This window comes from Odocoileus virginianus, chromosome 5 (assembly GCF_023699985.2).
Source record: "Odocoileus virginianus isolate 20LAN1187 ecotype Illinois chromosome 5, Ovbor_1.2, whole genome shotgun sequence".
NCBI lineage: Eukaryota > Metazoa > Chordata > Mammalia > Artiodactyla > Cervidae > Odocoileus > Odocoileus virginianus.
Window position 1 is genome coordinate 76,714,809 of NC_069678.1, and position 27,754 is coordinate 76,742,562.

At 45.9% G+C, this 27,754-nt stretch overlaps 1 long non-coding RNA gene across 2 annotated transcripts in view; it reads left to right on the forward strand.

The window, feature by feature from the left end:
* LOC110146391 (uncharacterized) overlaps positions 1-27,754 on the forward strand; it is a 166,872-nt gene that overhangs the window by 34,625 nt on the left and 104,493 nt on the right. The window contains exon 3 of one of the 2 annotated variants that reach the window (XR_011487881.1): positions 21,603-21,737. The exons of the other annotated variant lie outside the window; for it this stretch is intronic. This is a non-coding gene — a long non-coding RNA (uncharacterized lncRNA). Of the gene's footprint in view, positions 1-21,602; positions 21,738-27,754 lie in introns of those variants that run through there. 2 annotated transcript variants of the gene reach the window in all.

Consider the following 27,754-nt stretch of genomic DNA (forward strand, 5'->3'; position numbering starts at 1 on the left):
AGGTCCCGCCCACCTCTCCCTGCCACCCCGTCCTCTGGCCCTGCATGCCCCAGCTTCATTGTGCTCGGCTGTTTCAGACGAAACCTCACCTGGTGGTTTCTGGGCGGTTTCAAGCCTTCATGGCATTGCTGGGTGCCCTCCCTTTGCTGGATGTCACCCTTCCTGCCAGCACCTACTCTATGTTGACAATCACCTTCTCTGTGAAGACATTCCTGAGTTTCCCTCAGCAGAGCTTTCTTTTTTATCAGCTGTAGAAATAGTCTTGGAGAAGGGAAGTGACCAGCCCAGATCACAAATGAACAGTGACACAGGCCTTCTGTATCAGTCTGCTAGGGCTGCCACAGAATACACAGCCTGGGTGGCTTAAAGAACAGACATTCATTTTTGCACAGTTATGGAAGCTGTAAGTCCAAGATCAACGTGCTGGCAAGGTTGGTTTCTGGTGAGGCCTATTTTCCTGGCTTGTAGGTGGCCATATTCTTACTGTGTCCTTACATGGCCTTGTCTCTCTGCGTGTTCACTCCTGTGTGTCCTGTGGAGTCAAAGGGTGCAAGATGGGACTTGATATTTAGAGGAGAAGTAGAAGAATGGGATGGTCAGGGATGAGAAGAAGAGGATGCTAGTGGCCTAGGGTGGAGGTGAGGAGCGGGAGCAATCTGTGCAAGGGAGTGGAGGCTGGACTAAGTGTGAATATGCAGGTGGGGCAATGGAGGGGCAGAGTGAGGAGGAGAATGAAGAGCTCGATGGTGCCTTGGCTTTGGGAGGGAGCAGAGAGCAGGTCTGTTTGTAAGGCAGATGGTGATGAAAGGCTGCCATCCACTGTGAGAGCTCAGCCTCTCATCTAGGCCTCATGTCACCCTTCTGTCCTTCATTGTAGGGATGCACACCCCTATTTCTGGGAGTTGGTAAAACCAGTTGCCTAGGTCAACAGTCTGGTGAGCAGCAGAGTCAGGACCTGAACTCAGGGGTCCTCATCCCCAGTCTGTGTGGGACCTTTTCTCTGCTCAAGGTCAGGAGTGATAAGGCAAGTTAGATGCCTATGGTGCAAAATGTAGGGAGACCCTCACAGCATCCTGGGGTTGAGTGCCTCTTCTTGTCTCACTGTTGTCCCAGCCCAATCTGGCCTCCTTCTCAGTGGTGACCCCTTCTCTTCTCTCTAACCTCAGCAGCAGAGGCAGCAGGCTGCAACGACCTTCAGCTGCACTTGGCTTTGCTCCTAACCAAGTGGGAGGCATGAAGTTAGTGGCTTTACAGGTGAAATCAATCCAGTCAGAATTATTGCCTTCTCCTTCCCCTGAACACTTTAGGAGCCAGCCAGGCAGCATTATCTGTCCTCACTCATTTCTTCCATTCACTAGGTCCACTTTCAACCACTGGTGCCCGGCACAGAACGGAGCTGAAGCTGGTAGAAAGGGGGCAGGGGCCTCCCTCCTTGCTCTGCTCTATGGCCTAGGCCACCTGTTGTCAGAGGCCAGGAAGAGATCAGGACTCACAACTGGAACACTGAATTCAAGACCAAGCTCTGCCTCCTCCTGATTGTGTGACCTGGACAAGTCTCTAGGCGTCTCTGAGTCTCCTGTCTCCTCTGTAAATGTGTAGAATAATTTTTGCCCTCCCACCTTCCAGGCCACAATGAGAGGTTAATGTGAAAATTCTTTAAAACCTGAACAGGAGTGAGGCAAAATTAGAAATAACAATGGATAGCACTTTTACAGTACTTACTGCATGCATCTCTAATCCTACAATATACATGTGATCACCACCACCATCACCATCATTCCGTTTAGAACATGAAGGAAATCAAGGCTCCAGGAGTTAAGTAGCTTGTCTAAGGGCAAAACACCAATAAATAGTAAAGCTGGGCTGAAGCCCTGACAATCCAGCTCTACACCTGTGCCCTTAGCCACAATGCTATTTTTCCTTCTAGGACATTTCCCACTTGTGTTTAAATGTTAGTTAAGAATGGGCTTCCCTGGTAGCTTAGCTGGTAAAGAATCCACCTGTAATCCTGGTGACCCCAGTTCGATTCCTGGGTCAGGAAGATCCCTTGGAGAAGGGATAGGCTACCCACTCTAGTATTCTTGCCTGGAGAATCCCGTGGACAGAGGAGCCTGTTGGGCTACAGTCCATGGGGTCACAAAGAGTCAGATACAACTAAGCACAAGAATGATCAGGGCAGGCACTTAACATACTTTTTTTTCATTTGATGTTCCTGGGATGATGGAAATTATTTACCCATTTTGTGGATGAGAAAACTGAGATTTAAAGAGGGGCATGTGGTTAATGAGTGCAGGGTCAGGATTTAAACTCAGGTCTATCTGTTCTAAAATAGTAACAGTGGTACTGACAATATGATAATGTAGACATTAGTAACAATTATCACCTTGACACGGCTCTCAGGGTCAAGATAGCCTTCACCCTCATTTTGACCCTGCCTCTAGTCATTGGTAAAGACCCTGATGCTGGGAGGGATTGGGGGCAGGAGGAGAAGGGGACGACAGAGGATGAGATGGCTGGCTGGCATCACTGACTTGATGGACATGAGTTTGAGTAAACTCCGGGAGTTGGTGAATGACAGGGAGGCCTGGCATGCTGCGATTCATGGGGTCACAAAGAGTCGGACATGACTGAGCGACTGAACTGAACTGAACTCATCTATATGTGATCTTTTGCAAGGCTGTCCCCTCTTGGGGTCTCACGGTGTAGTCTCTGGTTCTCAGGTCCCCCCCCTGACAGGTGGTAATTCACCAGAGTTGGCAGTCTGAGAGCAACTGATTCCTCAGATGGAGGCATTTGTTATCTGTATTGGAAATATTTAGTGAACAAGCATAATATTAATAATAATAACAAAAGCCCTCCTGGAAAGGGAACTGCTGTGGAAACAGTTATTTAGACAAAACACCATTTGTTTCCAGCTCTTGCCCCCTGTTGGAATGGCAGGCCCCTTGCTTTGGTGACAGGTGCCTTTTGACTGGGATTTTGGAGTGAGCAGCTTGTGGAGCCAGCTTACTCTCAGGGGAGCTCTGATGGGATTCCCAAGGTCTCTTGGAGGTGGGGAACTCTCTGCCCAGCCTATAACCAGGGGGCCCCAGACCTCTGGGGCAAGGCTACTCCCTCTGTCCTGATGTTACTCTATATCCTTTGACTCAGAACTGTGGTCCTGAGATCACAGTGACTTGCCCAGAGTCAGCAAGATGGTGACAGAGCCAGCATTAGGATTCACATGTGGGCTTCTGAATGAGTGAGGATGTCAACTCACTGGGCTGTAGTGAGTGTCTGCCTGCCCTTGCACAAGCCTTGTCAGGAATTAGTAATTCTTTGTATCCTGCCACTGACTCAAAGATTACTATCACCCTCTAGCCTGGATGGATACCAGGGCAGCTAGTGCTTTATGTAGCCCCAGAACAGGTATTCAGGGGCATGCAGGGTAAGAGGGGTTTGAGTCGCATATAGTGCTTCTGGTCTTGTTTATGTGACATCCTTGCTTATGTGTGGTTAGTGGGTTCCTCCATTTACCAACATGCCTTGATCTCAAATTCTTCATTTATAAAATGGAGCAGTATTCTCTGTTCTTCATACTCCATTCACAAGGGTTCTGCAATGATCAGCTACTTACAAACTCCTTATAAACTAAAGAGTGATATAAAATATTATCAGTAATAATGGCCAATATTTACCAAGCACTTTCTATGCGTGTGTTGGTTGAGGTATTATTGCTTGCTACTGAGACACACAACCTTCAAATCTCAGTGGATTTAATAAGAAAGGTTTATTCCTTGTCCATCATAGTCAGAAGTTGGCCAGTTGGCTCTTGGGAACACCTCTATACTAACTTTATTTTCCTAGACTCTTTCCCTTTTAGCCTCATTGACAAGGGTGAATAAAAGAAGCATGGAAGGTACATGGTGGATTTAAGGCCAAGCCTGGAAGTAGTATGCCTCACTTTTGTCCATATTCCACTGGCTAAACGGAGAAGGCAATGGCAACCCACTCCAGTCCTCTTGCCTGGAAAATGCCATGGACGGAGGAGCCTGGTAGGCTGCAGTCCATGGGGTCATGAAGAATCAGACACGACTGAGCGACTTCACTTTCACTTTTCACTTTCATGCATTGGAGAAGGAAATGGCAACCCACTCAGTGTTCTTGCCTGGAGAATCCCAGGGACGGGGGAGCCTGGTGGGCTGCCTTCTATGGGGTTGCAGAGAGTCAGACACGACTGAAGTGACTTAGCAGCAGCAGCAGCATTGGCTAAAATTCAGTCCAGGGTTCCTTGTGGGAACTGGGAATTGAAACGAAGCTGTGTGCCAAGGGAGAAAATAAACCTATTTGATGGATACATGGCATTTTCTCTGCTACAATGTGCCACCCACCTTCTTAATCCTTATAACAATCCTCTAAATGGTTTTAATATCCCCCCCTTTTTTTTCCAGATGAGGAAATAGAGACTCAGAGAAGTGAAATGACTTATTGAAGATGCCAAAATCATGGGAGGGTGGTGATCTGAATTCAATCAATCTGGTTGCACAGTCTTTGCAATTTTACTTTTTTTCTTGAGAGAACTTCCAGCTGCAGGTGCTGTGCTGTGCTTAGTCACTCAGTCATGTCCGACTCTTTGTGACTCTGTGGACTGTAGCCTGCCAGGCTCCTCTGTCCTCTGTCCATGGGGATTCTCCAGGCAAGAATATTGGAGTGGGTTGCCATGCCCTCCACCAGGGGATCTTCCCAGCCCTGGGATCGAACCCAGGTCTCCTGCATTGCAGGTGGATTCTTTACTGTTTGAGCCAGCTGCAAGTGAATCCATTTATTTGGGCTGTTTACTGCATGTCCACTATGTGCTAAGTTCTGTTCTATCTCCTGTAAAATGTCTTAACCATTATTTTTCTTCTTTCTTATGGCTAGGCCATAATTCTAATTCTGTCTAGTCTTTAAGGTTCAACTTCAGACTGTTCCTTTCAGGAAGTTTCCCCTGATTATCTCCTGGGAATCACTCTTTTCTGAACCTCTCTTGTGCTAGCCTCAATTCCAGGAAATAGTGTGCAGGAGAAAGTGAGGTGCAAAGTGGATCCTTTTGTCCCCAAGAAATTGACAAGTAAAGTTCATAGCTTAGAAAAAAGACAGCAAGTCCCTACATTTTAAGTCACTGCCTCCATTCACCAGCATGTTTTGATCTCAAATTCTTTATTTATAAAATGAAGCAGTATTCTCTGTTCTCCATACTCTAGGTGGGGTGACCAGGAGTCAGGATGACCGCTGCTGGCTGAGAGTCTCCTGGTTTAGAAAATCAGTCCCACTCTGACCTCTTCTCCCTACAAGAGGATTGGGAGAGGGAAAAGCTGTTACTTTTCTGTCCCAATGCCCTGGAGGAGACAAAGGATTTTCCCTTCCTGAGACAAGGCCCTGCAGAAAGGGTAGACTGACTTTTTGCTTCTCTACTTAACTACTTGGCCTGGCTCTGGTGTAGCAGTGGAAAAACTAAGGAGAGACAGGTGGTGTTCAAACAAAAGGGGCAAGGTCAGCTCCCCTGCCCATCAGGTCTTAAATGTGCTCACAGGCCTCTGGAGGTGAGGGGCCCACAGAGATTAGATGAGATTGAGGGCCTCATATAGTGCGAGGTATCAGGGGATTGAGTTGTGAGAGGATGTGAGGGTGTCAACAATAATGAGGCAGATCTCAGTGGGGATCTCCAGTGCATAGGGGAGCTGCTTGGGGAGGCTCCTCATTACCAGGTTTATGAGAGCCTCCTCACCACCCATAAGGATCCCACAAACAACAAACCAGGTCAGTGGCTAAGGCATACTTAGAAGAGGACTATTTCATTGTGACAGATTTCCTCTTCTTGGGCTCCAAAATCACTGCAGACAGTGACTGCAGCCATGAAATCAGAAGACGATTGCTTCCTGGCAGGAAAGTGATGAGAAACCTAGACAGTGTGTTTAAAAGCAGAGACATTACTCTGCTGACAAAGGTCCATATAGTCAAGGCTATGGTCTTCCCAGTGGTCATGCATGGTTGTGAAAGCTGGACTATAAAGAAGGCAGAACACCGAAGAATTGATGCCTTTGAACTGTGGTGTTGGATAAGACTCCTGAAAGTCCCTTGGACAGAAAGGAGATCAAATAAGTCAATCTTAAATGAGATCAACCCTGAATATTCACTGGAAGGATTGATGCTGAAGCTGAAGCTCCAGTATTTGGGTCATCTGATGAAAACAGACAATTCATTGGAGAAGTCCCAGAGGCTGGGAAGGATTGAAGGCAGAAGGAGAAGAGGGCATCAGAGGATGAGATGGCTGGACAGCATCACTGATGCAATCAAAGTGAACTTGGGCAAACTCTGGGAGATGTTGAGGGACAAGAAGGCCTGGCGTGCTGCAGTCCATGGGGTCACAAAGAGCTGGACACAACTGGGTGACTGAACAACATCTCACTGTGAGCCATCACACTAGGAGTCCACTTCCTCTTCCCTCCTTCCTTGTACCCCAACATCGGAGCAGTGGAAGAGGAAGAAGGAAGTGAGTGAGAGCAGACCCTGCCCCTCCCACCCCAGCTAGAGTCAGATGATTGATCTGGGTTAGGGATGGTAGAGGTGAGGGGCAGGAGATGACAGGGTAGGAAGAGATTTGAATCAAACAAGAATAAAAAAATAAGCAAATAAAATTGAATCCTAAAGAACTCAAATGAAACTGTTCTAATAACCGAAAGTGACTTGAAAAGTTGTGGCCTCAGACTAAAAATTTGTTAAGGTGGCCTGCTACCCAGAAGGAAAAAGAGGGGTTTAACCAAGTACAGTTGGTAGCAGTTATTGGAAAAAATAAACTATTCCAGGTATATACTCTAATGTACTGAAACTCCACAGTAAATCAGTTTCATACTCATCCATTTAGCTTCTCTTTGCTGAGATTCTAGTCTTTGCCAGATAGTGCTCTGGGCACTGGTGATTCCAAAGAGTGATTCCAAGGTGAACAGACAGACAAATGAAAAAGGAACCATTCAGAGTGATAAATGCCATGAGATAGAAGGGCAGAGTCTAATGAGACATGGAGGAAAGAGGGACTTAGTTATGGCTGTGTATGTCAGAGGAGGGGTTGGGAAGATTTTCTGGAGTCTTGAAGAATGTATGAGAGTTGATTAGGCATTGGGAAAGGGTCTCTGTGAACAAAAGCACAAAGGCATGAAAATACGGGGTACATTAGGGGAACTCTGAGGAATGTATTTGAGCTGTGCATAACAAGTGTTCATTACTACCATTTTGCTGCCTATTTTCAATTTGTTTCTTTTGTGCAACTGAACTATAAGCTTGTTCAAGGAAGGGCAATGTCAAACCTCAACTCTATCTCCTTGTTAAAACCAGCAAATGTGCGCAAATGTAACACTGAGCTCTTTTTTCACTGGAGACAGTGAAACAGATGAGACAGAACCCTGTCTAGGACTTGGTTTCCCCTTTGTATGTGAGCAAGTTGACCAGATGATCTACAGAGTTAGTTTGAAAACAGTCTGAATTTAGAAATTTGGAGGTGAGAGCCATGGATTGGAAGCCAGGAGACTTGGTCCCTAGTTCAGTTCTGTCATTGGCTGAGATATATAACCTGCCTTTCCCCCTCCAGGCCTCAGTTTCCCTATTTGTAAAATGCAGGAGTAACACACTATAAGTCTTACCTTCTATACTTTTCCATTGAACTCATTTGACCTTGTTCTGGCCTGGTGTCCTTGCTCATGAAAGCCTCACTTTTCTCAAAGTTCTTCAGACACATTTTCAAGCGCTATGGGGGTGAGGGAGGGAGATTAGGGCCAGGAGAGGGTATTTGAGTGAGGCAATGAATATTTATAACAGACGCTCCCACCAGAGGACACATTAAGTCTTGCAGCATAACAAAACTGAATTACCATGAAATAAACTTTCTTAATTAAACCAATTAAATTTCTTCCCAGTATGTAATTTAGAAACTCTGATAAACCCTGGTTGAAAAGGTTTGTTTTAGCCTTAAGCTGGCTGAGAAAGCAGGAACATCTGGTTGGTGGAAAGGCCTGTTTAGGCTCCAGGCCATGGGGGCAACGCCATGGCGCTATCCATGGTGCTGAAACAGTCCTGCCTCACGGCGCCGAGAAAGGACACAGGCAGGCCAGGGATGGTAGTGCTTAGGACACGTGCTTTTTGAGGACAGCATCTTCCACTCCAGTCATGGTGTACTTTTCTATTCCTGTGCTTGACAGCAGCCACTCAGAAGTTAACCATGTATTTTCCCCACTCCGACAGATAATCTTGAGTGAAAAGATGCTGTGAATTTTCTTATGTTTATGGAATCTTAGACTTTCAAATCTGGGAGGCTGGACTGGTCCAAATTCCTTGTTATAAATAAAGGAAATTGGTTTTCATAGAGTCACAATGACTTGACCCAAGGTTACATAACTTCTAAGTGACAAAACTGAGATCCAAGCCCAAGTCTCTGACACTAAATTCAGTGCTTCTTTCACTACAATGAACAGAGAATCCTTTGAGGACAGAAGCCATGTCTTGTTCACCAATCTTAGTGTCTGAAAAACTTTTTGAACTAATGAATACATGCATGCTATTTCTATTCCTCCCTAGTCAAGTACATTAAATAGAAACCATACCATAATACCAATTACACTAACATAGTTATTTTTTTTAATTATTTATTTTTTAATTGAAGGATAACTGCTTTACAGAATTTTGTTGTTTTCTGTCAAACCTCAACATGAATCAGTCATATGTATACATATATACCCTCCCTTTTGAAACTCCCTCCCAACTCCCTCCCCATCCCACCCCTCTAGGCTGATATAAAGCCCCTGTTTGAGTTTCTCGAGACACATAGCAAATTCCCATTGGCTATCTATTTTACATATGGTAACATAAGTTTAGTTCTTTATATTTGTAAAGTTATTATGGTTAACAAAGTGCTTTTTTGTCTGTTATCTACTTTATCACAATAATTCTGGAGACAATATTAATTATATTTTATACCAAAGGAAACTGAGGCCCATAGGTCTAGTGGCTTAATCAAGGTCACACAGAGAGTCAGTGAAGAAGTTGGGAGTTGGATCCAGCTCTCCTAATTCCTAGTCATGAATCCAGGGCTGCACTTAGCACACTGTGGGGGTAAAAACTGAAGGTTAGTACATGGATTGTGTTCTCAAACTACAGTCCGAATGTGGAGATAAGCCACACCATCTGATGTGCGGAAACAAGATACAGGTACTCAGGACATAGGAAATGGAAGGGGCGGTATGGCCAAGGGCTGGTGAGCAGTACAGAGAGTGACTGCTCCAGCGTTTCAGGAGAGGAAGTGTCCCTAAATTCCTGTGGGAGATCGCAGAAGTCCTCAGACGGCACGTGGGTGCCAAAATGGCCCTGGGGGTGAATGTGATTGTGACAGGTAGAGAGAACATTATTCACATGAAGTCAGGCAGTTTTAATACTGGAAGAAATGTAGAGGTAATCACTTCCTACTCATTTTATAGACAGGGAAACTGAAGTCAAGAGCAATGAGGGGCCTGTTTAGTATTATGAAGTCATTTATGGTAGGCTTTTATGTGTAGACACTAGGGACACAGGGAAGGAAAGATAGAGTCTATGCTCTCAGAAGGTCCCCAGGCGAAGAGAAGGAAACAAGTACAGTTAAGTGTCACAGACATAAGGATAGAGTCTATGTGGGGCCTAGTGCAGTTACAAAGAAGGGGCATTCATTGAGTAGCACATTTAAAGGTCAAAGGGATTCATGTGAACTGGTCAAGGACAATCAAGGTCAGGTAGCAAATGCTTTGGATGGATTTTGATCCATCTCCAAATTCTGCAACCACTACAACAGAAGGAGTTTCTAACTAGAGTAGCTTAACCTATAACCCTAACACTGAATCTGGAATCTGAAGGGCTAAGTTCCAGTTTTTGTTCTGTTTCTTTCTGGCTATGTGGCATTGAACTTGCTACTCTCACTTCTAGAAGCATGAGTTGTTTCATTATGAAATAGAAGAAGGGGCTACTTTACTACTTTCAAGGTTGTTGGATGATCATAGAAGATACTTAAGTATAAGTGCATATTTAATTATAAATATATAATATTTGATATAATTTGATATATGATAAAGTAATATATATGTTAATTGTTATTATTCCTCCTCTATAGAGCTTGATACAGAAGAAAAAATTCTGAATTATAGTTAAGTCACCTCTCTGGGTCTCTGCTTTCTTATCTATGGAATAAGATGATATCTGGCATGACTACCTTAAAGAAATGGTATAAAGTGAAAAATACCCATGATGAAATAATGATAGGTGTAAACAAACAAAAAGTATGACCTGGGTGGGGATCAGTGGTTGAATAGAAAGCAAACTGGGCATTGTTACTGTAAACTCACATTTGTGCCTTGAAACTGTTTACAAGGAGCATTCACAGACATGATCCCATCCAATTCCCTCAGCAGCTCTGGGAGATGAGCCTGTAGGGATGAGCCTATCACAGATTATCAGCCTCATCTCACAGATGAGAAAACTGAGACTCAGAGGAAGGAATCAACCGGGAAGCTGAATCTCAGTATAGCCTCCATATCGCCTCTTCTCCTGGTTTTCAGCCCACCCCTAGTTTCTGAGGGCCCAGAACTCTGTCTACATGCAAGTCATTTGGAAGACAGTCCAGTCTTGTACTTTCGGACTCCCCCCTTGCCTCTGGGAACAATACTGGTCTTCCCCCTTCCCCCATTCCATTTTTAGCCCTAAGGATGCTTGATAAAATCTCTTTTCTAGAAATTGATTAGAGGTCTCACCTGCATGGGGTGCTCCTGCAAACTAATAAATGAAGCCACCTGTACCTTTCTCTTCATTCAAAGGATTCCAAATGGGAGAATGACACAGCCGGCACACTCCTTAGGACGCTTTCAGTTTCCTAGGCTGTCTTAGCCAAGACATGCTCTCCTTTGTTCCTGATCTCAGTTGAGGACTGTCCTCTCCATTATGTAGGCAGAAACCTAGGGGTTATTGTCCACATCTCAGTTCGTGCTCCTCCTTTGCAGAAACCTTACAGTGGCTGGATTAAGCCAGGCCCCATGTGTGTTCCCATCTCCTTAAAGATCCTAAAGAAGAGAGAAGAGAAGAATTATTCTATTTTGGGATTTGGAGGACATAATTGAATTGTGTTTTGTTAGAAGGTTTACTGCAAAAAAATCTTTTCCACACTGTGGCCATGGGACTTTGAGAGACTGTTAAGCTAGAGCTTTCTATGAGGCCTGAGTATTGAGAATCCAGGAAGTAGAGTTTTACTGAGTCTTCTTTCATCAAGGGCAGGATCTGGATGTAAAGCATCCAGATCCAATTAGGAGAGGAAGGGATTATTAGGAACAGAGATGGTCCAGGCACAGGAAATGCTAATGCCTGCCTCCTGAGGAACAATTATTGACAGATGATTATCTTTCGAGGGCAAACTAGGCACTCCTTTCAGGATTCATCCCTGATCTCTGGGCTTCCCTGGTGGCTCAGATGGTAAAGAATCTACCTGCCATGCAGGAGACCTGGGTTTGATCCCTGGGTTGGAAAGATCCCCTGGAGGAGGGCATGGCAACCCACTCTAGTATTCTTGCCTGGAGAATCCCCATGGACAGAGGAGCCTGGTGGGCTACTGTCCATGGGGTTGCAGAGAGTCAGGTATGACTGAGCAACTAAGCATGACAGCCCTGGTCTCCAGGCTGCATCCCCTCCATGCTCTCAGACCCCTGGGCTGCCCTCTATCCCAGGCCTTATCACACTGTGCTGTTATTGTCTGTTAGCAACTCTCTCCCTCCACCTCACTGTGAGCTCCTTTGCAGCTGGTTGTGGTTTATCTTTGTATCCGGCTTCCAGCACGGGGCTTGACACGTAGTGAGTCTGGCATTGTCGTTATGAACATGGGCTCTGGAGCCAGATTGCCTGTGTTTGATTCCCAGCTTGGCCACTCACTAGTCTGAAGACCCAGGGCTAGTCACTCATATCTCTGGGTCTTTCCTCATCTGTAAAGTGGGAGTAATAATGGCAATTATCTCATAAGGTTGTTACAAGAGTTAACAATGTAAAGGATTTCAAACAATGCCTAGCACTGAGTAAATGTTGTAAAGGGTTGACTAGTATTATTTTGTGTATTTTGGATCTTCACTTTAAGTAAAACAGGTCTACCTTCTTTAGGAAGTATGATTCCATTCCTCCCTAACCCCTGCTCCAAATTTAGCTGTGAGAATGAGTTCCAAGTGTCTGGGGCTGGAGGGGAGAGCAGGCCAAGGAAGACTGCACAGGAGAATTTATAACTATTTCCTTTTTTTGCAAAATTTGACCCTTAATGAAGGCTCTGTATTATGTGATATGAAATGCAATTAGATTGACTCCTCCTTTCTCTGCCTCTAATCTGCTCCACACCTGGGTCTAGAGGATGCTGAGAGGCATTAGTGTTCTGTACAGCAACAGGAAGCCCTTCTGAAGGCTGATCCAAACCAGCCTTAGCTGGTTTGTGTTGAGTGTCCTGGGTGGGAGGAGAGGTTGGAGGGCAGCCAGAGGAGAAGGGTAAACAGAAAGAACCAGAATGCTTCCTCTTGGGGAGGTTATGGATGGTGCTGTTAAATACCTTTGCAAATCACAGTGTCTGGTACTATATAGTTTTGTGTGTTTTTTTTTAAAATAAAATAAAATATATCCTAAGTCAATCTGGTGAGGCAGGCCATTCCAAGACTTTGGAGTCTGGATTCTTGGCCCTGACACTTACTGGTGGTATGACCTTTGAAAAATTAATCTGTCATTTAAACCTTAGTTTCCTTTTCTGAAAAATGAAAGACTTAAAATCAATGCTCTCAACAAATTAAAGTCAGCATTTTTAAATTAAAACAGATTCCAGGCCTCACCCCAGAGACTTTAATTAATTGGGACTGAAATGGGGCCTAGGATTCTAGGTGATTCTAAGAAGACAGGTGATTGTGACATGTGGACAACTCTCATTGTGAACTAGTTGGTTCTTCCTGGATTTAATATGTTATGAGTCTATAATTTTCCTCAAGTTTAGGCTACAGATCTGACCACATTAGCTCCTGTGTAAAATTCTTTAGCAATTCTTACTTCCCAAAATTATACTTTCTTGGCCTGGCTGAGTGCTGGTCCCCAACTCCGTGTCTGGACTCAGCTCACACCATTGTCCTCAGCGGCGCCATATGCCTGTCCTGCAAAGACCGCAGCTTGTGTGTTTCCCACCTCCAGCCCTCTGCTCAAGCTGTTCCCCTTTCTGGTGCATTCTCTCCTTCTCTTCTTTTAAGATTTTTCTCAGTCTTACTTCTTCCTGCAAGTATTGTGTAACCACTCCAACCACAGAGATTTTGTTTCTCTCTGAGCTACGGACGCACTGACATTTTATACCACTAACTGGTCACAGGCAGAATACCTTGTATGGTTTTTGACTTATGTCTTAGATTTCTCCTACCCTCTCCCCCTTTAGATTGTGAGCTTCTAGAGAGCAAGGATTCTTTCCTGTCCCTCTGTCCCCTGCTTTAAGTTAGCAGAACATCATGGGCATTCATCAAATATATGAAGATCAGTGATACCCTCTCTCTTAGAGAGGCCCGAGACTCTGGGTTTTCTAGTTGATTGTCCATCTTGGGGTGAACCAGATTGTTCCTTGTTTTGAAAATATACTGTAATAGCCAGTCACAAAATAAAAGGAAATTTCACATCTAGCAATATTATTTTCTCTTCTAAACTTACCATCCTGAAATTACCACCCATTAATGAGAACAATGAACTGTTATAATTTCTTAAAACCAGGAACATAATCACTTTTAAAATATTGTGAAATGTTATTATTATATAATTTAATAGTAATGAATATTACTATTTTCCTTAGCTGTTTGGGGAAGTGTGCTTATGCTCACAGGTATCTGTTTAATAGACATAACACAGTTAAGGGGTGTATGCAGGAGAAAAGTTTATTGAGCACTTCTGGGCTTTAAAAGCCCCAGCCAGGATTCTTTTGCCCTTGCCTTCTGCCTCCCTCAACTGAGGCCACCTGGCTGTCATTAATTCTACATGCTAATAGCATTGTTACCTAAATAAATAATTATGATTCTCGATTAAGGAGCCCAGGACCTCTGGGAGCCAAGCTGCCCAGACACTGAGCAGCCCTGTGGCCCCTCGGGGCACAGAGGCAGCTGCAGCCCTGCTCCTAGCTGGACCGGTCAGACCCAGATTCAAAGGGCTTTCCAGATCCTGAAGCCTGGGGCCCTCATGACCCACCACTTACACGGCCAGTCACCGTGACTTGGGGAAAGCAGCCCTGGTCTGGGAGTCAGATGACTCGGTACTGGTCCCATATAGGTCTCTTGTCTTCTAGACACATGCTTCTCAAGCTTGAATGTAACCTGTGAGGCACCCAGGAATCTTGCTAACATCTAGACTCTGATTCAGAAAGTCTAGGATGGAGCCTGGGATTCTACATTTCTAGTGAACTCTGAGGTGTTACCGATGATGCTGACTCATGGACCAGACTTTGAGTAGCAGAATGAGTTTCCCCCTGTGAGCCTTTTTCTTCATCTTGGAGGAGATAGACTTGGCAATCTCTGAAGACATGTCCAGCTCTAATTCTCTGCGATTCCATAATAAATAATAACCATGGCTTTTGTAGCCAATGTTTATAGCAGCTTTATTAATAATAGAAACAACTCAAATATTCATCAAACAGGGGAAAGGATAAACAAATTGTGGCATACCCATACAATGAAATTTGCTCAGCATTCAAATGTTCTTTTGATGAATTTGTAGGAGAGAAAGTGGTCTCTCCGTCCTATTCCTCCGCCATCTTGGCTCCTCCCTCGGAAAACTACTCATTAATAAAAAGGAATGAAGTATTGACACATTCAACAACATGGATGGATCTCCAATGTAGCCTGCTAAATGAAAAAAACAAGACACAAAAGATAACGTAATGTGGTATTCCATTTATATGAAATTCTAGAAAAGGAAAACTATAAGGACAAACCTCAGATCAGTGGTTTCTAGGGGCCATGAGTAGGGGGAGGGTATGGATTGAAAGGGAGAACCGGCAATGCGTGATAAAGGGGTGATGGAAATGTTCTATGTTGGGTGTGGTGGTTATTACATAACTGGAAACAGTTGTTCAAACCATTGAGTCATGCACTTAAAATTGGTGCATTTTATGGTATGTATCTTGGTATACCTCAAGAAAGCTGATGACTCGTCACAAAATCAATCCTCCCAGATATAGTTTATTGAGTATCCATTATGTGCCAGGCATTTTACAGAATTCGTTTCCCTTTTTTAATATGCTTTCAATGTATGATTATCCCCAGATGGGGAAACCAAAGCTCAGATGGGAACTGACAGCTTTCAAGGAAGAAGTATGATTTGAACCCAGGTCCTGATGACTCCAGGACCTGGGCTACTTCTGGATGGTTGCCTTGAGTCCCATATCCCTCAGTCCTTTCTTGCAGCCTGATGAGTTCTAAAAGATATCCCAGGGTTGTGCCTGGTTCCTGATCTCTCTACCAGGAGTCAAATTATAACCGTGCATCCCTTTGTTGACTATAAAACCCACCTTTGGTAGAACATGCCACTGAAGTGACATCAGCAGCCTGGAGGGTGCAGCAAATCATCAATACATACACATATTGCTTTAAATGATTTTTAAGTAGATAAAAGGTTCTTTTGGGAGCATACAGTATTTGCAGGAGTAGACCCAGTGAGGATGGTGGAGTTCCTAGTTAGAAGGCATGGACAGGACAGCCCCACTGGCCTGTCACCTGGAGGCTAGGATTGCTGTCCTCTTCATTTATGGACTGAGACCCTGAGGCTCACAGGGACTGAACAACTTCTCTGGGGTCATGCAGCTTATCAGTGGCAGAGGCCAGGCATGAACTCTGTTCTGGTGGCTCCCGATTCCATGCCTTTTCCCTTTTCCCACAGCAAGCAGAAGGAGAAGGCAGAGCTTTCTTCCCCCCATAATTTTATGTATTTATTTTTGGCTCTGCTGGGTCTTTGCTGCTTTGTGTGTGCGTCCTCTAGTAGTGGTGAGCAGGGCTACTCTTTATTGCTGCACACGGGCTTCTCATGGTGGTGGTTTCTCTGTGGCAGAGCACAGGCTCTAGCGCACGGGCTCAGTGGCTGTGGCACATGGGCTTAGTTGCTCCATGGCACATGGAATCTCCTTGGACCAGAGATCGAACCCATGACCTCTGCACTGGCAGGTGGATTCTGATCCACTGTGCCACCAGGGATGTCTGGAGAAGGCGGAGCTTTGCTCTTGAAAAGTTTACAGGGACACAGTGGCTGACTTAGAGACATAAAAGAAAAGCAGGCTATAATTCTGTGGACTCCACGGCACAGAGCAAAAGGAATTCAGAGGTGAACTGAGCCAGGGAAGGCAGAACAGTCAGGGAGGACCTCCTGGAGGAGGTGAGGCTTGGGGAGGTTGGCCATGGAAGTTGGGTACAGATAGAGGCAGGCAGAAGGGGCAGAGTAATATTTAAGTCCCTACCCCCAGGTCCCAAGAAAGACCTTGATCTGAACCCCAGGAAGAAGACTGGAAGCACGGAGAGAAAATTTGGGAGGCACTGGGCTTGGTCCTGGCCAAGATGATGGATTTCTTTCTGTTCTTCTTTCTTTGGATCTGTCCAGAGGACCTTTGTGGGATGGGGAAGCTGCAGGAAGGGCATCCACTACAGATGAGCAGAAGGGAAGTGGAAGGGTGTCCTCCGGGCCTTTTAAATGGCCTGCCTCTCAGCAAGCCCAAGATGGCTAGCAGGCCCCCTGCTCAGTCAGCCTGGGCACTAGATCCTGCTGCCATGGTTACTCCAGATGTGCCTAGAAGCTGCTGCATATTACTCCTCCACCCCCAACCCTGACCCCACCCCCACCTGGGACCAGGCCAGTCTTCCGGGCACCCAGGAGGCCTGTTGGCTCCAGCAGCTGGTGCAGAATTAATAATTGAGGCTCTCTCCTGAGCCCTGGATCCACTGGGGACGAGTCCTCCTGTTGCCTGCTATTATTGTGCTCGGATCAATTAGTGGGGAAGAAATGAGGTCAAAGGGACCAGGTGTGGGCTTGGCTTTGTTTCCGGGGAAGGGCTAGGCTGGGCTGGGGCCGGGGCGGGGTCGGGGGGCAGGGATGAGGAGACACTTCTCAGGACTTCAGGCCCTGGGCAGTAGGGAGGAGAGTGCACCTCAGCCAACACACAGCTTTTAGTTCAGAGGGCTTGGCCTCATGGTTGCCAAGAGATAAAAACAGCATTTGGAAAACATTTGTGCTCCAGGCTGCACAGGGCACTGAGATGGGCCCATTAGACACTTAATGTCCTGGATAATGACCCTCGGCTTCCGAGAATGTCAGCTGGAAACCCAGACTCTACCAATGGTTTGGAAACAGGCCAGCATCCTTGGCCTCATGATCAAAGCCCTCCCCATCTAGCCAACCAAGCAACCTCACTGGCTTCATCTCCAACCTTCCTCTCATGTGGCTGTATGCTCCAGCAACCTGAGCATGTCCTGGGCTCTCTTATGCCCCTTCCTTTCCTTAAAACGTCACCCCCTTCAGTCCTGCTTTTCATCTCTGCCTGGTTAAACTCTCCTTATCCTCTACCCACCATGAGCTATGCCAGCTTCTTTAGAAAGACTTCTCTGATAGCCCCTATCAGAAGCTGTCTCTTGCTCCTGATTCCCAGGATGCCAGCAACACTTTACCTCATTTTAAAGGGATCTGAGCTTGTTTTCATCTTCATTTCTTGCCTCAGAGCACTGGAATCACAGAAGGCTGTTTTGCATCCAGTTCTGGATGGCTGGCCTTGACTGTATGTGACTTGTTCAGAAGAACGTGACTTGGCTAGCATGTTTTCTGTCACCCAGTAGATGGTAGGAACTGTTTGATAAACCTAGTACCCACAAGCACACATGCAGTCTATTTCTCTATATTACTCTGAACACCTACTGAGTGTGCCACTTCTTTCACCCATTGATGCCTTCACACTTGCTTTTCCCTTTGGCTTAAGTACCCTTCCTTACTTTTCTCTCTGACAAGATCCAGCTCCAAGTCAGGTTAATCTATGGTCTCTGTATCTGTTTCTCTTGTGTTCGATGGTGTGGCTCACACAATGGTCTGAGTAAAGCAGGCTTTTCCTCCTCAAAAATGTGCAGCCTGGCAAGCAAGCAAACAGCTACAGCACAGTCTTCAAATCCAGGGCCAACTCTCAGGGTCCAGGGTTTGATGTCATAAAAATTCAAATGGGATAAAAGGTTGGGTAATAAAAGATCTATTTTCTCTAAAATCAGGGCTGCTGCTGTATTGCACAATTCCAGAGGACACCATCACAATTATGGTCTAGGTATATGGTTCCATCTGGGCTTGTGTAGTGTATAAGCTTTACAACAATATCTGAGAGCCCCACCCCAATCTTCAACTGCAGTTCCATTCACCAGAGGTAACCCCTGTTATACTTCTTATGTATCTTTTCAGATGCTCTATACATATCAAGCATGTGTGTACACTCATGGCATGTGTGCATCCTTCTATACACAGATGGGACTCTATCATGTACAATGTTTTGCATCTTGCCTTCTTAATACATCTTGAAATTAATTTCAAGATGGATCTCCTCCATTATTTTTAATACCAGCCTACTATACATTGTATGTGTATACCATAATTTAATCATCTGACTGCTGGTACCAGTGCTCAGGATGTGGCTGCCCTGGACTAAAGGTCTTTGGTATCTCTTGATTTGCAGGACCAACCTCCTCCTGTTTACAGATGATTAAATTATGCTATACACATATGCACATGAACATCTATATTTTAACACTCCAAACAATAGTGCAACAATAATGCGACAGACGTCTTCATAGGTATGCCTTTGAACACTCGTAGGTGAGTTTATCTGCAGAACACATCTCTAGAAGTTGAATTGCTGGGTCAAAGGGAAACGTGTATTTGGGTATTACTAAATTTCTCTTTAAAGACTGGGCTGAGTTTTCTAAGATGAGTAGGAACTAGTGAGGTGAAGGCATGGTCATAAGGAGCAGCATGGGCAGAGGCATGGTGCTTGATAAAGCACAGCCTGTTTGGAGGAACTGAATCGTATGGATTGGCTGGCCAGTAAACTCATTCCGTGGTGAGTGACGAGGCACTGCCTCATGTGAGGCAGTGGCTATGTCACTCAGGGCACGTAGATTGGTGTAAATCATGGAGGTTGGAAAGCTATTGCTGTCTGGCCAAATCCAGCTCCTTGCCTGCTTTTTTTTTTTTTTTTTAAGATTTATTTATTTATTCTTGGCTGCTCTGGGTCTTCATTGCTATCCCTGGGCCCTCTCTAGTTGTGGGAAGTAGGAATTACTTGATGTTGCAGTGCATGGATTCGCATCCCGGTGGCTTCTCTTGTTTTGGAGCATAGGCTCTAGGCATGTGGGCATCAGTAGTTGTGGCAGGAGGCCTCAGAGGGCAGGATCAGTAGCTGTGAGGCAGTGGGCTTAGTTGCTCCTTGGCACGTGGGATCTTCCTGGACCAGGGATCAAACCTGTGTGCCCTGCACTGGCAGGCAGATTTTCAACCATTAGAACACTGGAGAGGCCCTCCTTGCCTGTTTTTATAAGTAGAACTTTATTGAAACTTGCCACACCCATTTGTTCACTTATTGTTCTGACTGCTGGTACCAGTGCTCAGCATGTGGCTGCCCGGGACTCAAGGTCTTCTGTATCTCTTGACTTGTAGGACCAACCTCCTCTAACCCTTAAGACGGCATCAGCAAAAGGAGACCTAGGGATGTTTTATAATTCTATCCTCAATTTTTATCTTCTCTTATAGCACTAATTCAGCTTTGATTTTATATCCAATCTATCTTCTTGATTTTCTATCCATTTAAAAGTTTATCATCGAGATGACTCAAATAATCCATGAAGTGGTAGGAGAACTTGGGTTCCTGGGACAGATCAAGCTGCTATTTTGCTTTGTTGTTGTTGTTCAGTTGCTAAATTGTGTCTGACTCTTTGAGACCCCATGAAGTGCAGCATTCCAGGCCTCCCTGTCCTTCACCATCTTCCTGAGTTTGCCCAAATTCATTTGCTTTTACTCACCTCTGTAAAGATAATCTCCTGGTCACTTCCCGTGAGAGAATAATTTCCCCACTCTTTGAGCTGGTAGGGGTATCGCTTTCAAATCTGAGGGGTTAAGTATAAAGAAAGATGAAGGACTGGGAACAGTGATTCACCAGAATTTGAAAGGATAATGACAAGAGATCTTCAGGGAACATTGGAATCAGCCTTTCTGGAAGTCAGTGACACAGTATCACAATCACTGTTGTCTGAGTCATAAGGATTATATCCTAATGACAGCACAAACAGACCAGGGTCGTCCAGATAAAGATAGAAAATAAGGAACAAACTTAGTTCAGAGAGGCCTGTGGCAGTAATTATCTGACTTTCAGGATAGAGAAGTCTGGGACATCCTTTGGATTGACATGAACTACAGTGAAGCAGAGAATAGAGAAGGAAGAAGAAGAGAGAGCAAAGGACAGAGAGAATGAAGGACACGTGGTTAAGAATGGAGATGGAGGAGCTTCCCTGGTGGTCCAGTGGCTAAGAATCATGCCCCCAATACAGGGGACCTGGGTTCATTTCCTGATCAGAGAGCTAGATCTCACATGCTGCAGTTAAGACCCTGTGCAGCCAAATAAGGTGGCACTAGTGGTTAAGAACCTGTCTGCCAATGCAGGAGATGTAAGAGATGCAGGTTCAATCCCTGGGTCAGGAAGATCCCCTGGAGAAGGGCACAGCAACCCACTCTAGTATCTAGGCCTGGAGAATCCCATGGACAGAGGAGTCTGACAGGCTCTGGTCCATGTTGCAAAGAGTCAGACATGAATGAAGTGACTTAACACACATGCATGCAGCCAAATAAATATGTGTTTTAAAAAAGAAGAATAGAGATGGAGAAGAGGAAACTGAGTAATCTCTTGTGCATAGTAGGTGCAGGTGAGCTGTCTACTGTGCCAGGGACTCCACACCCATGACTCATTTATGCCTTGTAAAAACCTTCAAGTGTAGTAATGTCATCATGATGAGGAAGGATAAGTGATTCATGTAAAATCTCTCAGAGAATAAGCAGAAGTTGAGGTTAACTCCAGGACTATCTCACTCCCCAAACTGTGTTCTTTCTTCTATAGTTTGTAGTGCTGAGAGTGGGTAAAGGGTAGACTAGGGCAGAGGGAAGGGAATTTGGGAAGGCAACAAGGCTGAAGAAGGCTCACAAAATCTAAGCACTTGCCAAGCCTAACCGCTCATGCCTGAGCGGCTGGCTGATTTTTCATAAAATAAAAGAAGTCCCTGAATTGAGAAATATGTGTGTCTCCTAGATTGGATTGTGCAGTGAACAGTAGCCAGAGCGAGCAGTAATCCATCACGGCCTGGCGTTGGCGGGTGCGCCAGCCAGAGCCCTGGTGGAACTGTCATGAAGGTGACCTTGGGAGAAAGCCAGGGTCCAACTCCCAGCTGCCTCCTGGGAGTTTGGAGATGGGGTGAAAGGGAGTTGTGTGACAAGTTCTCTGCTGCCTACTGTGGAGCTGTTTTCCTCCATTTTCTTTTCAGTGTTTTATATACTACATCAAATGCTGGTCTGACAGCAGCTGGCCAGGTCCCAGGAGATAAGGATGAAGCTGAGCCTGGAGAGATGGACTGAGCCAGCAGAACCCCCAAATCTTACACTGAGACTCAACTTAATCAGCCCTGGTAAGCCCAGACCTAACTGTCCTTCCTTGTTAGCTGAGGGTCCTAGTGTGGAGCCCATTAACCTGAGATGGGCCCTGGAGGGCATCTGCTCACCCAGGGAAGGCCAGTGGTTAAGGATTCTGACTGTACTCTGTCATCAATCAGATCTGAGTTCAAGTCTTGGCTTGATTGCCTACTTACTATCTGTGTGACTTAGCAAGTTACTTAACATCCTAGTCTCTGTCTTCATCTGTAAAATGAGGATCCTTAGTGTTCTTGGGAGAAAGAAATAGGATAATGTAGGTAAAGCCATTAGTTGAATGCTTGATGCAATCAAGTATCTTGACAAAAATGACACATCATAATTATTTCCTTTATTCCTCAGGGTCACCATTTCAGATGGGGATTACTTATTCTATTTCACAGAGAGCCAGAGATGTACTTCTCAGTTCTTTTGTGGGTTTAGAATAGATAGAATGAAAGGCTTGTTTCCTAGAACCACATAAGTTTTGATATCTAATGGTCTCATTCTTGGGCTTTCTGGCCTCCTGAATTCTTGGCTACCATAAACTGAGTAGTCACCATGTTCCAGAGACTACACTAAACTCTGCAATTATTAGCTTTAGTTAGTGTATCACTAGCTGCTATAACAAGCAAACCCATGAAAGCATAATGGTTCAAATATTATAGAATTTTATTTTATTCTCTGGTAAAGTCTAAAATGGGTATTCCTTTTTTTCCTTTCCGTTATGGTTTTTTAATATAGTTCCCTGTGCTATACAGTAGGGTCTTATTTATTTTATATATAGCAGTTTGTGTCTGCTAATCCCAAACTCCTAATTTATCCCTCCCCAACCTCCTTCCCCCTTTGGTAATAAGTTTGTTTTCTGTGTCTGTGAGCCTGTTTCTGTTTTGTAAATATGTTTGTGTCCTATTTTAGATTCCACATGTAAGTGATATCGTATGGTATTTATCTTTCTCTTTCTGACTTACTTCACCTAATATGATAATCTCGAGGTTCATCCATATTGCTGCAAAATGGCATGATTTCATTCTTTTTCATGGCTGAGTAGTATTCCACTGTGTATATGTCTTCTTTACTCACAGAATGGGTGTTCCTGATTGAGAGGAATCTCCCCTCCAAGTGATGAGTCAGAGACCCAGACTTCTAATATATTGTGGGTCTGTCAAGTTCAACATGTGGCTGTGGAAGCATTCTCTCATCTATACCAGATGAGATATACCAGCAGAAAGGGAAAGAGCAGGGAGGTTTCTGTGTGACAGGTCAAGAAGTGGCATCGTCACTTCTCACATTCCATTGGCCGGGATTCAGTCATATGGTTTCTCTCAATGAGAGGAGACTGGGAAGTGTGGTCTAGCCATGTGCCCAGAAGAAGAGGATGTGGGTTTGGTGAAGAGCTAGCCAATCTCTTCTATCACACCTCATTCTATTTTATTCTTATAACAATTGAGAGAGAGGAGGAGAGAGAGAAGAGGGGAGAGAGGCTGCTCTTTCTGGCCTAGCCAGCACCTTGTTATGACTTCTTTTCAACCTTCCAATATCTACCTGTGTTTAACCCTGATGATCTCAACTTATCTCCATTTTCTTCCTTCCTCCCTGTTTCCAAGCTCTCTTGTTCTAATTATTCCCAATAGGATGCCAGATATTTGTATAAAACTCTACAGCTGAGGAGTTGGGTAGCTGGCTTGTTACCATTGTGCAGAAGATGGACCAAGAACAGAAGTGCCATCCTCAGATGAGTGCAGAATAGTGGCTGTTCAGTCACTAAGTCGTGTCTGACTCTGCGACCCCATGGACTGCAACAGGCCCCTCCTTGCCCTTCACTATCTTCAGGTGCAGAATAGTCATCCTCTAAAGATGACGAAATGGGGGCAAAACGTCAGTGGACTGACTTTCCCAAGATCACATAGACCAATAGTGGTCACAGCAGGACTCCTGGCCCAGAAATATCTCCAGGACTCAGCCTCAAACAACAGCCTTTTGATTTCACATTTTGCAACATTTCTTTGATGGGTTAGATGATAATCCATGGGCCTCCCAGAATTGCTCTGACCACCAGAGTCCCTTAGTGAAAGATCTATGATGATTGAACCTTCTGCGATGAGTTGGAGCTACTTCTCCCTTTCTTTTTCAAGGCCTGGAGATTACAACAGTGGCTCAGATAGCTAGCCATGCTTGGGAGCTGTGCTGGTGGGGACCCACCAGTAATCTTCCCTGGTTTGCTGGCTAAATACATGAGGAGGAAAACCCTCACCTGTCAAGTTTTCCTTGGCTCTCAGAAGCCTTCCAGGTTCTCTCAATCCAGAAACTGAACAATTCCTGTGGTCGAGTCTGGCCTAACATGGCTGATGATGTTCTTCTGAGGCAGTGCTGCCCACAGGCACTGCCCAGCTTCTCTTCGCTCTGACTGCCCACGCCATGCCCTCAACCTCACCATCCCTGGCCAGGACCCTCCTTGGCCTCTCCACCTCCCATGTGGCCCCCTCCAACTCACTGTCCACACTGAGGCCACATCAGTTTTCCTGCCATGTCACTCACCTGTCAAAAAACACTTTTAGCTTTTCTCTGCCAACTGGACAAAACTCCAAACTCGTTGGCTAGGCATGAGCCTCACCTTTCACAGTCTGAGCCCTGCCTGTCCTTCAGTATCATCTCCCACATTCCCTGCTGGGCCTGTTCCCTCTACATGCCCAGAATACACCCAATTCCAGGCCTCTGCCCGGCTGTTCACATGGCCTGCGATGCTGTTTCCCCCTCATCTACCCGGTCAAAGCTCCAAAGCCTAACCAAAATAACTCCCCCCCAAACCCCCATCTGACAGCCCAGGCTTTCCTTCACTGGAGTCCCATCACGCTTTGCATGTGGTTCTTTTATAGCACTGGTTTCACTGGGTGGTAATTGGTGTTTACATCTCTGCAGTGCCCCTTAGTTCCTCACTGGACAGTAAACTCCTGCAGGACAAAGCTTTGGGCCCCCTTCATTGGCATGACCAGGGCTAACGACCGGGCTGTGTGAATAGAGCTCTGCTGACTACCAACATGTTGAAATATTTTTATACTGATTGGCAATAGCTGTCCTGGCATTTCCCGTAGGACTCTCAGCCTTCCTACTGTCTAGCAATGTAAAGAGTTAATCCTGGAGGAATCCCCTGGTGGTCCAGTGGTTAGCATTCTGCGCCTTCACTGCAGGGGACGTGGGTTTGATCTCTGGTAGGGAACTAAAATCCTGTAAGCAAGCAGCATGGCCAAGAACCAAAAAAAAAGTTAATACTGGGAATGGTGAATGTCAGGGGGTTCTGATTGGTCAAGTTGATTGTGATATTGAGGCCTTTCACAGGGAATGGGCCTTGGCCCTGTCCTTCTCCACCAGGCAAACACCTTAATTCCTCCCAGGTCCTGACTTCTAACTCATAAACAGTCTCAGTAGCTTTGGAGGCCCTGCTCTCCAGAAAGTAACAAAAGCACTCCCTTCAAGATGCCCAGGTCTGAGAACACGGGAGTGTGGTACTTCTCTGTGGCTCTAGCTTGGAGGCAGGCACTGAAAGCTTCAGATTTCAGGCTACAGGCTGTAGGCTGGGGCGACTTTGGTAGCTCCACTCAGCTATGGATCCCATACTACTTGCCTGGCACCAAATGATGCACCTGGGCTCCAGAGATGCTTCAGGATGGACCCTGCCATTTGGAATTCACAGTCTGGATGGGGAGACAGGCATGGAAACAGACAAGAGCAGTATTGGGTCACAATGGAGGTTGGGGTTGTGGCAGGACCTCCAGTGGAGAGCTCCTTGGAGGATGGAGAAAGTAGGCTGGAGCTGAGTCCTGGACACCCCAAGGTCATGTCCACGGGCCACTACCCCCCTGGAGAAGCAGTGCCTAGTCGTTGCTCTGTCTCATTGCTGGTCTTCTGCCAAAACACAGTGTGAAGAACAACAATAACCAAAAATTAAATAGTGCTTATCATGTTTTAGGTGCTTTGTGTTAATGACACATTAAATCCTCTCAATAACCCTATGAGGTACAATGGCTACAATCACTGCCTATTTTATAGATGGGAAAACCGAGGCAAGCTAAGTTTGTAGCTTGTCCAGGGACTCAGATAGGATGTGGTAGAGCAGCCAGGCAGCCTAACTTCTAGGGTCTCTGTGGGCTTAACCACCATACAACGCAGTTTCAGTTTCACTGTGGGGCCCTCATCTCTGATCAGTGGCAGGAGGTGAGGCCTCAAGTCCCGGAAGGCCCTTTCCTCTGGAATATTTTGTGTGGTTAAAAGTCCCACAGTCTCAGGCATCAGCTACCTTGTGCCACAAGCTCTTGAGAGCCCAGGAGTGACCTGTATCCTTTGGGGGGGTCACTGTGAGGTCACTGCGATGGCCCCAGCCACGGTCCGTCACGCACCATCCCCTCAAAGCAGGAGTAAGCTCACCACCTTCAGGAGCCCAGCCCTGACAGAAGGTCCCGGAAGCTGCAAAAGTCATTGTTCCCAAGAATGACCTCCTTCTTTCTCACACTCATGTCCTCACAATGCCCCTTCTCTCCGAGAAGGCTGCATGGAGGAAGCGACATCTGAGTTGGGGTGTGAGGGGTGAGGAGGAGTTCTTACACAGAGGAGAGGAACACAGACATTGCGGGTAGATGGAGCTGCCCCAGCACAGGCACGGGCGTGCGGAACAGCAAGGTGTCTTTAGGGGTGGGGAGGCCCACGGTCGGCGGGAAGACTGGGAAGGGAAAAGGCCATGAGCTTGGCCATCAGTCAGTGGGCAAAGGGCAGTCACTGAAGAACATGGACAAGAGGAGCTGCAGGGCATATTAGTGCTTTAGAATGATGGCAGAGCATGGCCATAGGGAGGGGCTGGCTGCGGGGCATCCAGGAGGGAGGATGCAGCCACAGTGCTCCTACAGTCATGGTCTGACTTACGGTGATGACAGAGAAGGGGGCAGAACAACGTTGTTGTTCAGTCACTCAGTCGTGTCCGACTCTTTGCGACCCCATGGACTGCAGCACGCCAGGCCTCCCTGTCCCTCACACCATCTCCCCGGAGTTTGCCCAAGTCCGTGTCCGTTGAATTGGTGATGCCATCCAACCATCTCATTCTCTTTGAGGACTTAGGACTGTTGATTGTGGGGTGCAGGAGTGGGGTGTTGGGGATGGCGCTTGGGTTCCTGGCTTGGGTGACTGGGGGACAGGTAGGGGGGGTGCATTTGTGTGGATGGTGGGGAGATCTGTTTGGGACTCAGACTCAGGTAGGGCCCAGGCGAAGATGTCCCTAGGGTTGCTTATACAGGTGAGCTCAGGAGTGGGCTCCGGCCTAGAGATAAAGATCCAAGAGTCCTCAGAGAAGGGAAGAACCTGAAACCATGGGAGGAGGTGAAATTTCTCAGGGACAATGTTGGTGACCCCTGGAAGGAGGATGAAAGACTGGAGCTGGAGGAGACCAGCAGTTCCAGGGTGAGCTGCTGAGATGTGCTCTTCGATCTTTACGGTGAAATTTATTAATTAAAAAAAATCTGTGTGCTTGGCTCTGCCCTTTATGCTATGAATGAAACAGAAAATAAGACGGGAAAAAAACCTGCCCTATGGAGGTGGACACACACAAAAGTGAAGTATGTATTGTGATGGATGATAAGTGCTCTAGAAGCTCATTAAGGGTTAGGGAGAGTCAGGTGGGACTGCAGCCGCAGAGGGAGAAGTTCTCGCTGAAAAGGCAACATTTGAATGAATATTTAAAGGAGGCAAGTGAGGTAGATGTCTGGAGGGAGACTGTTTTGGGAGAGGAAACAGCAAGTGCAAAGGCCCTGAGGCAGGGGTGTGCCTGGCATGTAGGAAGAGTAGCTAGGAGGACATGTGACTGTCGCCAAAAATGAACAGGTATTGTATAATTATTGTGTAGTTTCTAGTATCTACCCCTGCCCTCTATCGCTGTGATTTTTATAGAGGTGGTCTCGGGTGAGTTCTTTAACTTCTCCTTGCCTCAGTGTCCTCATCAGCAAAATGGGGATAATAAAAGTATCCA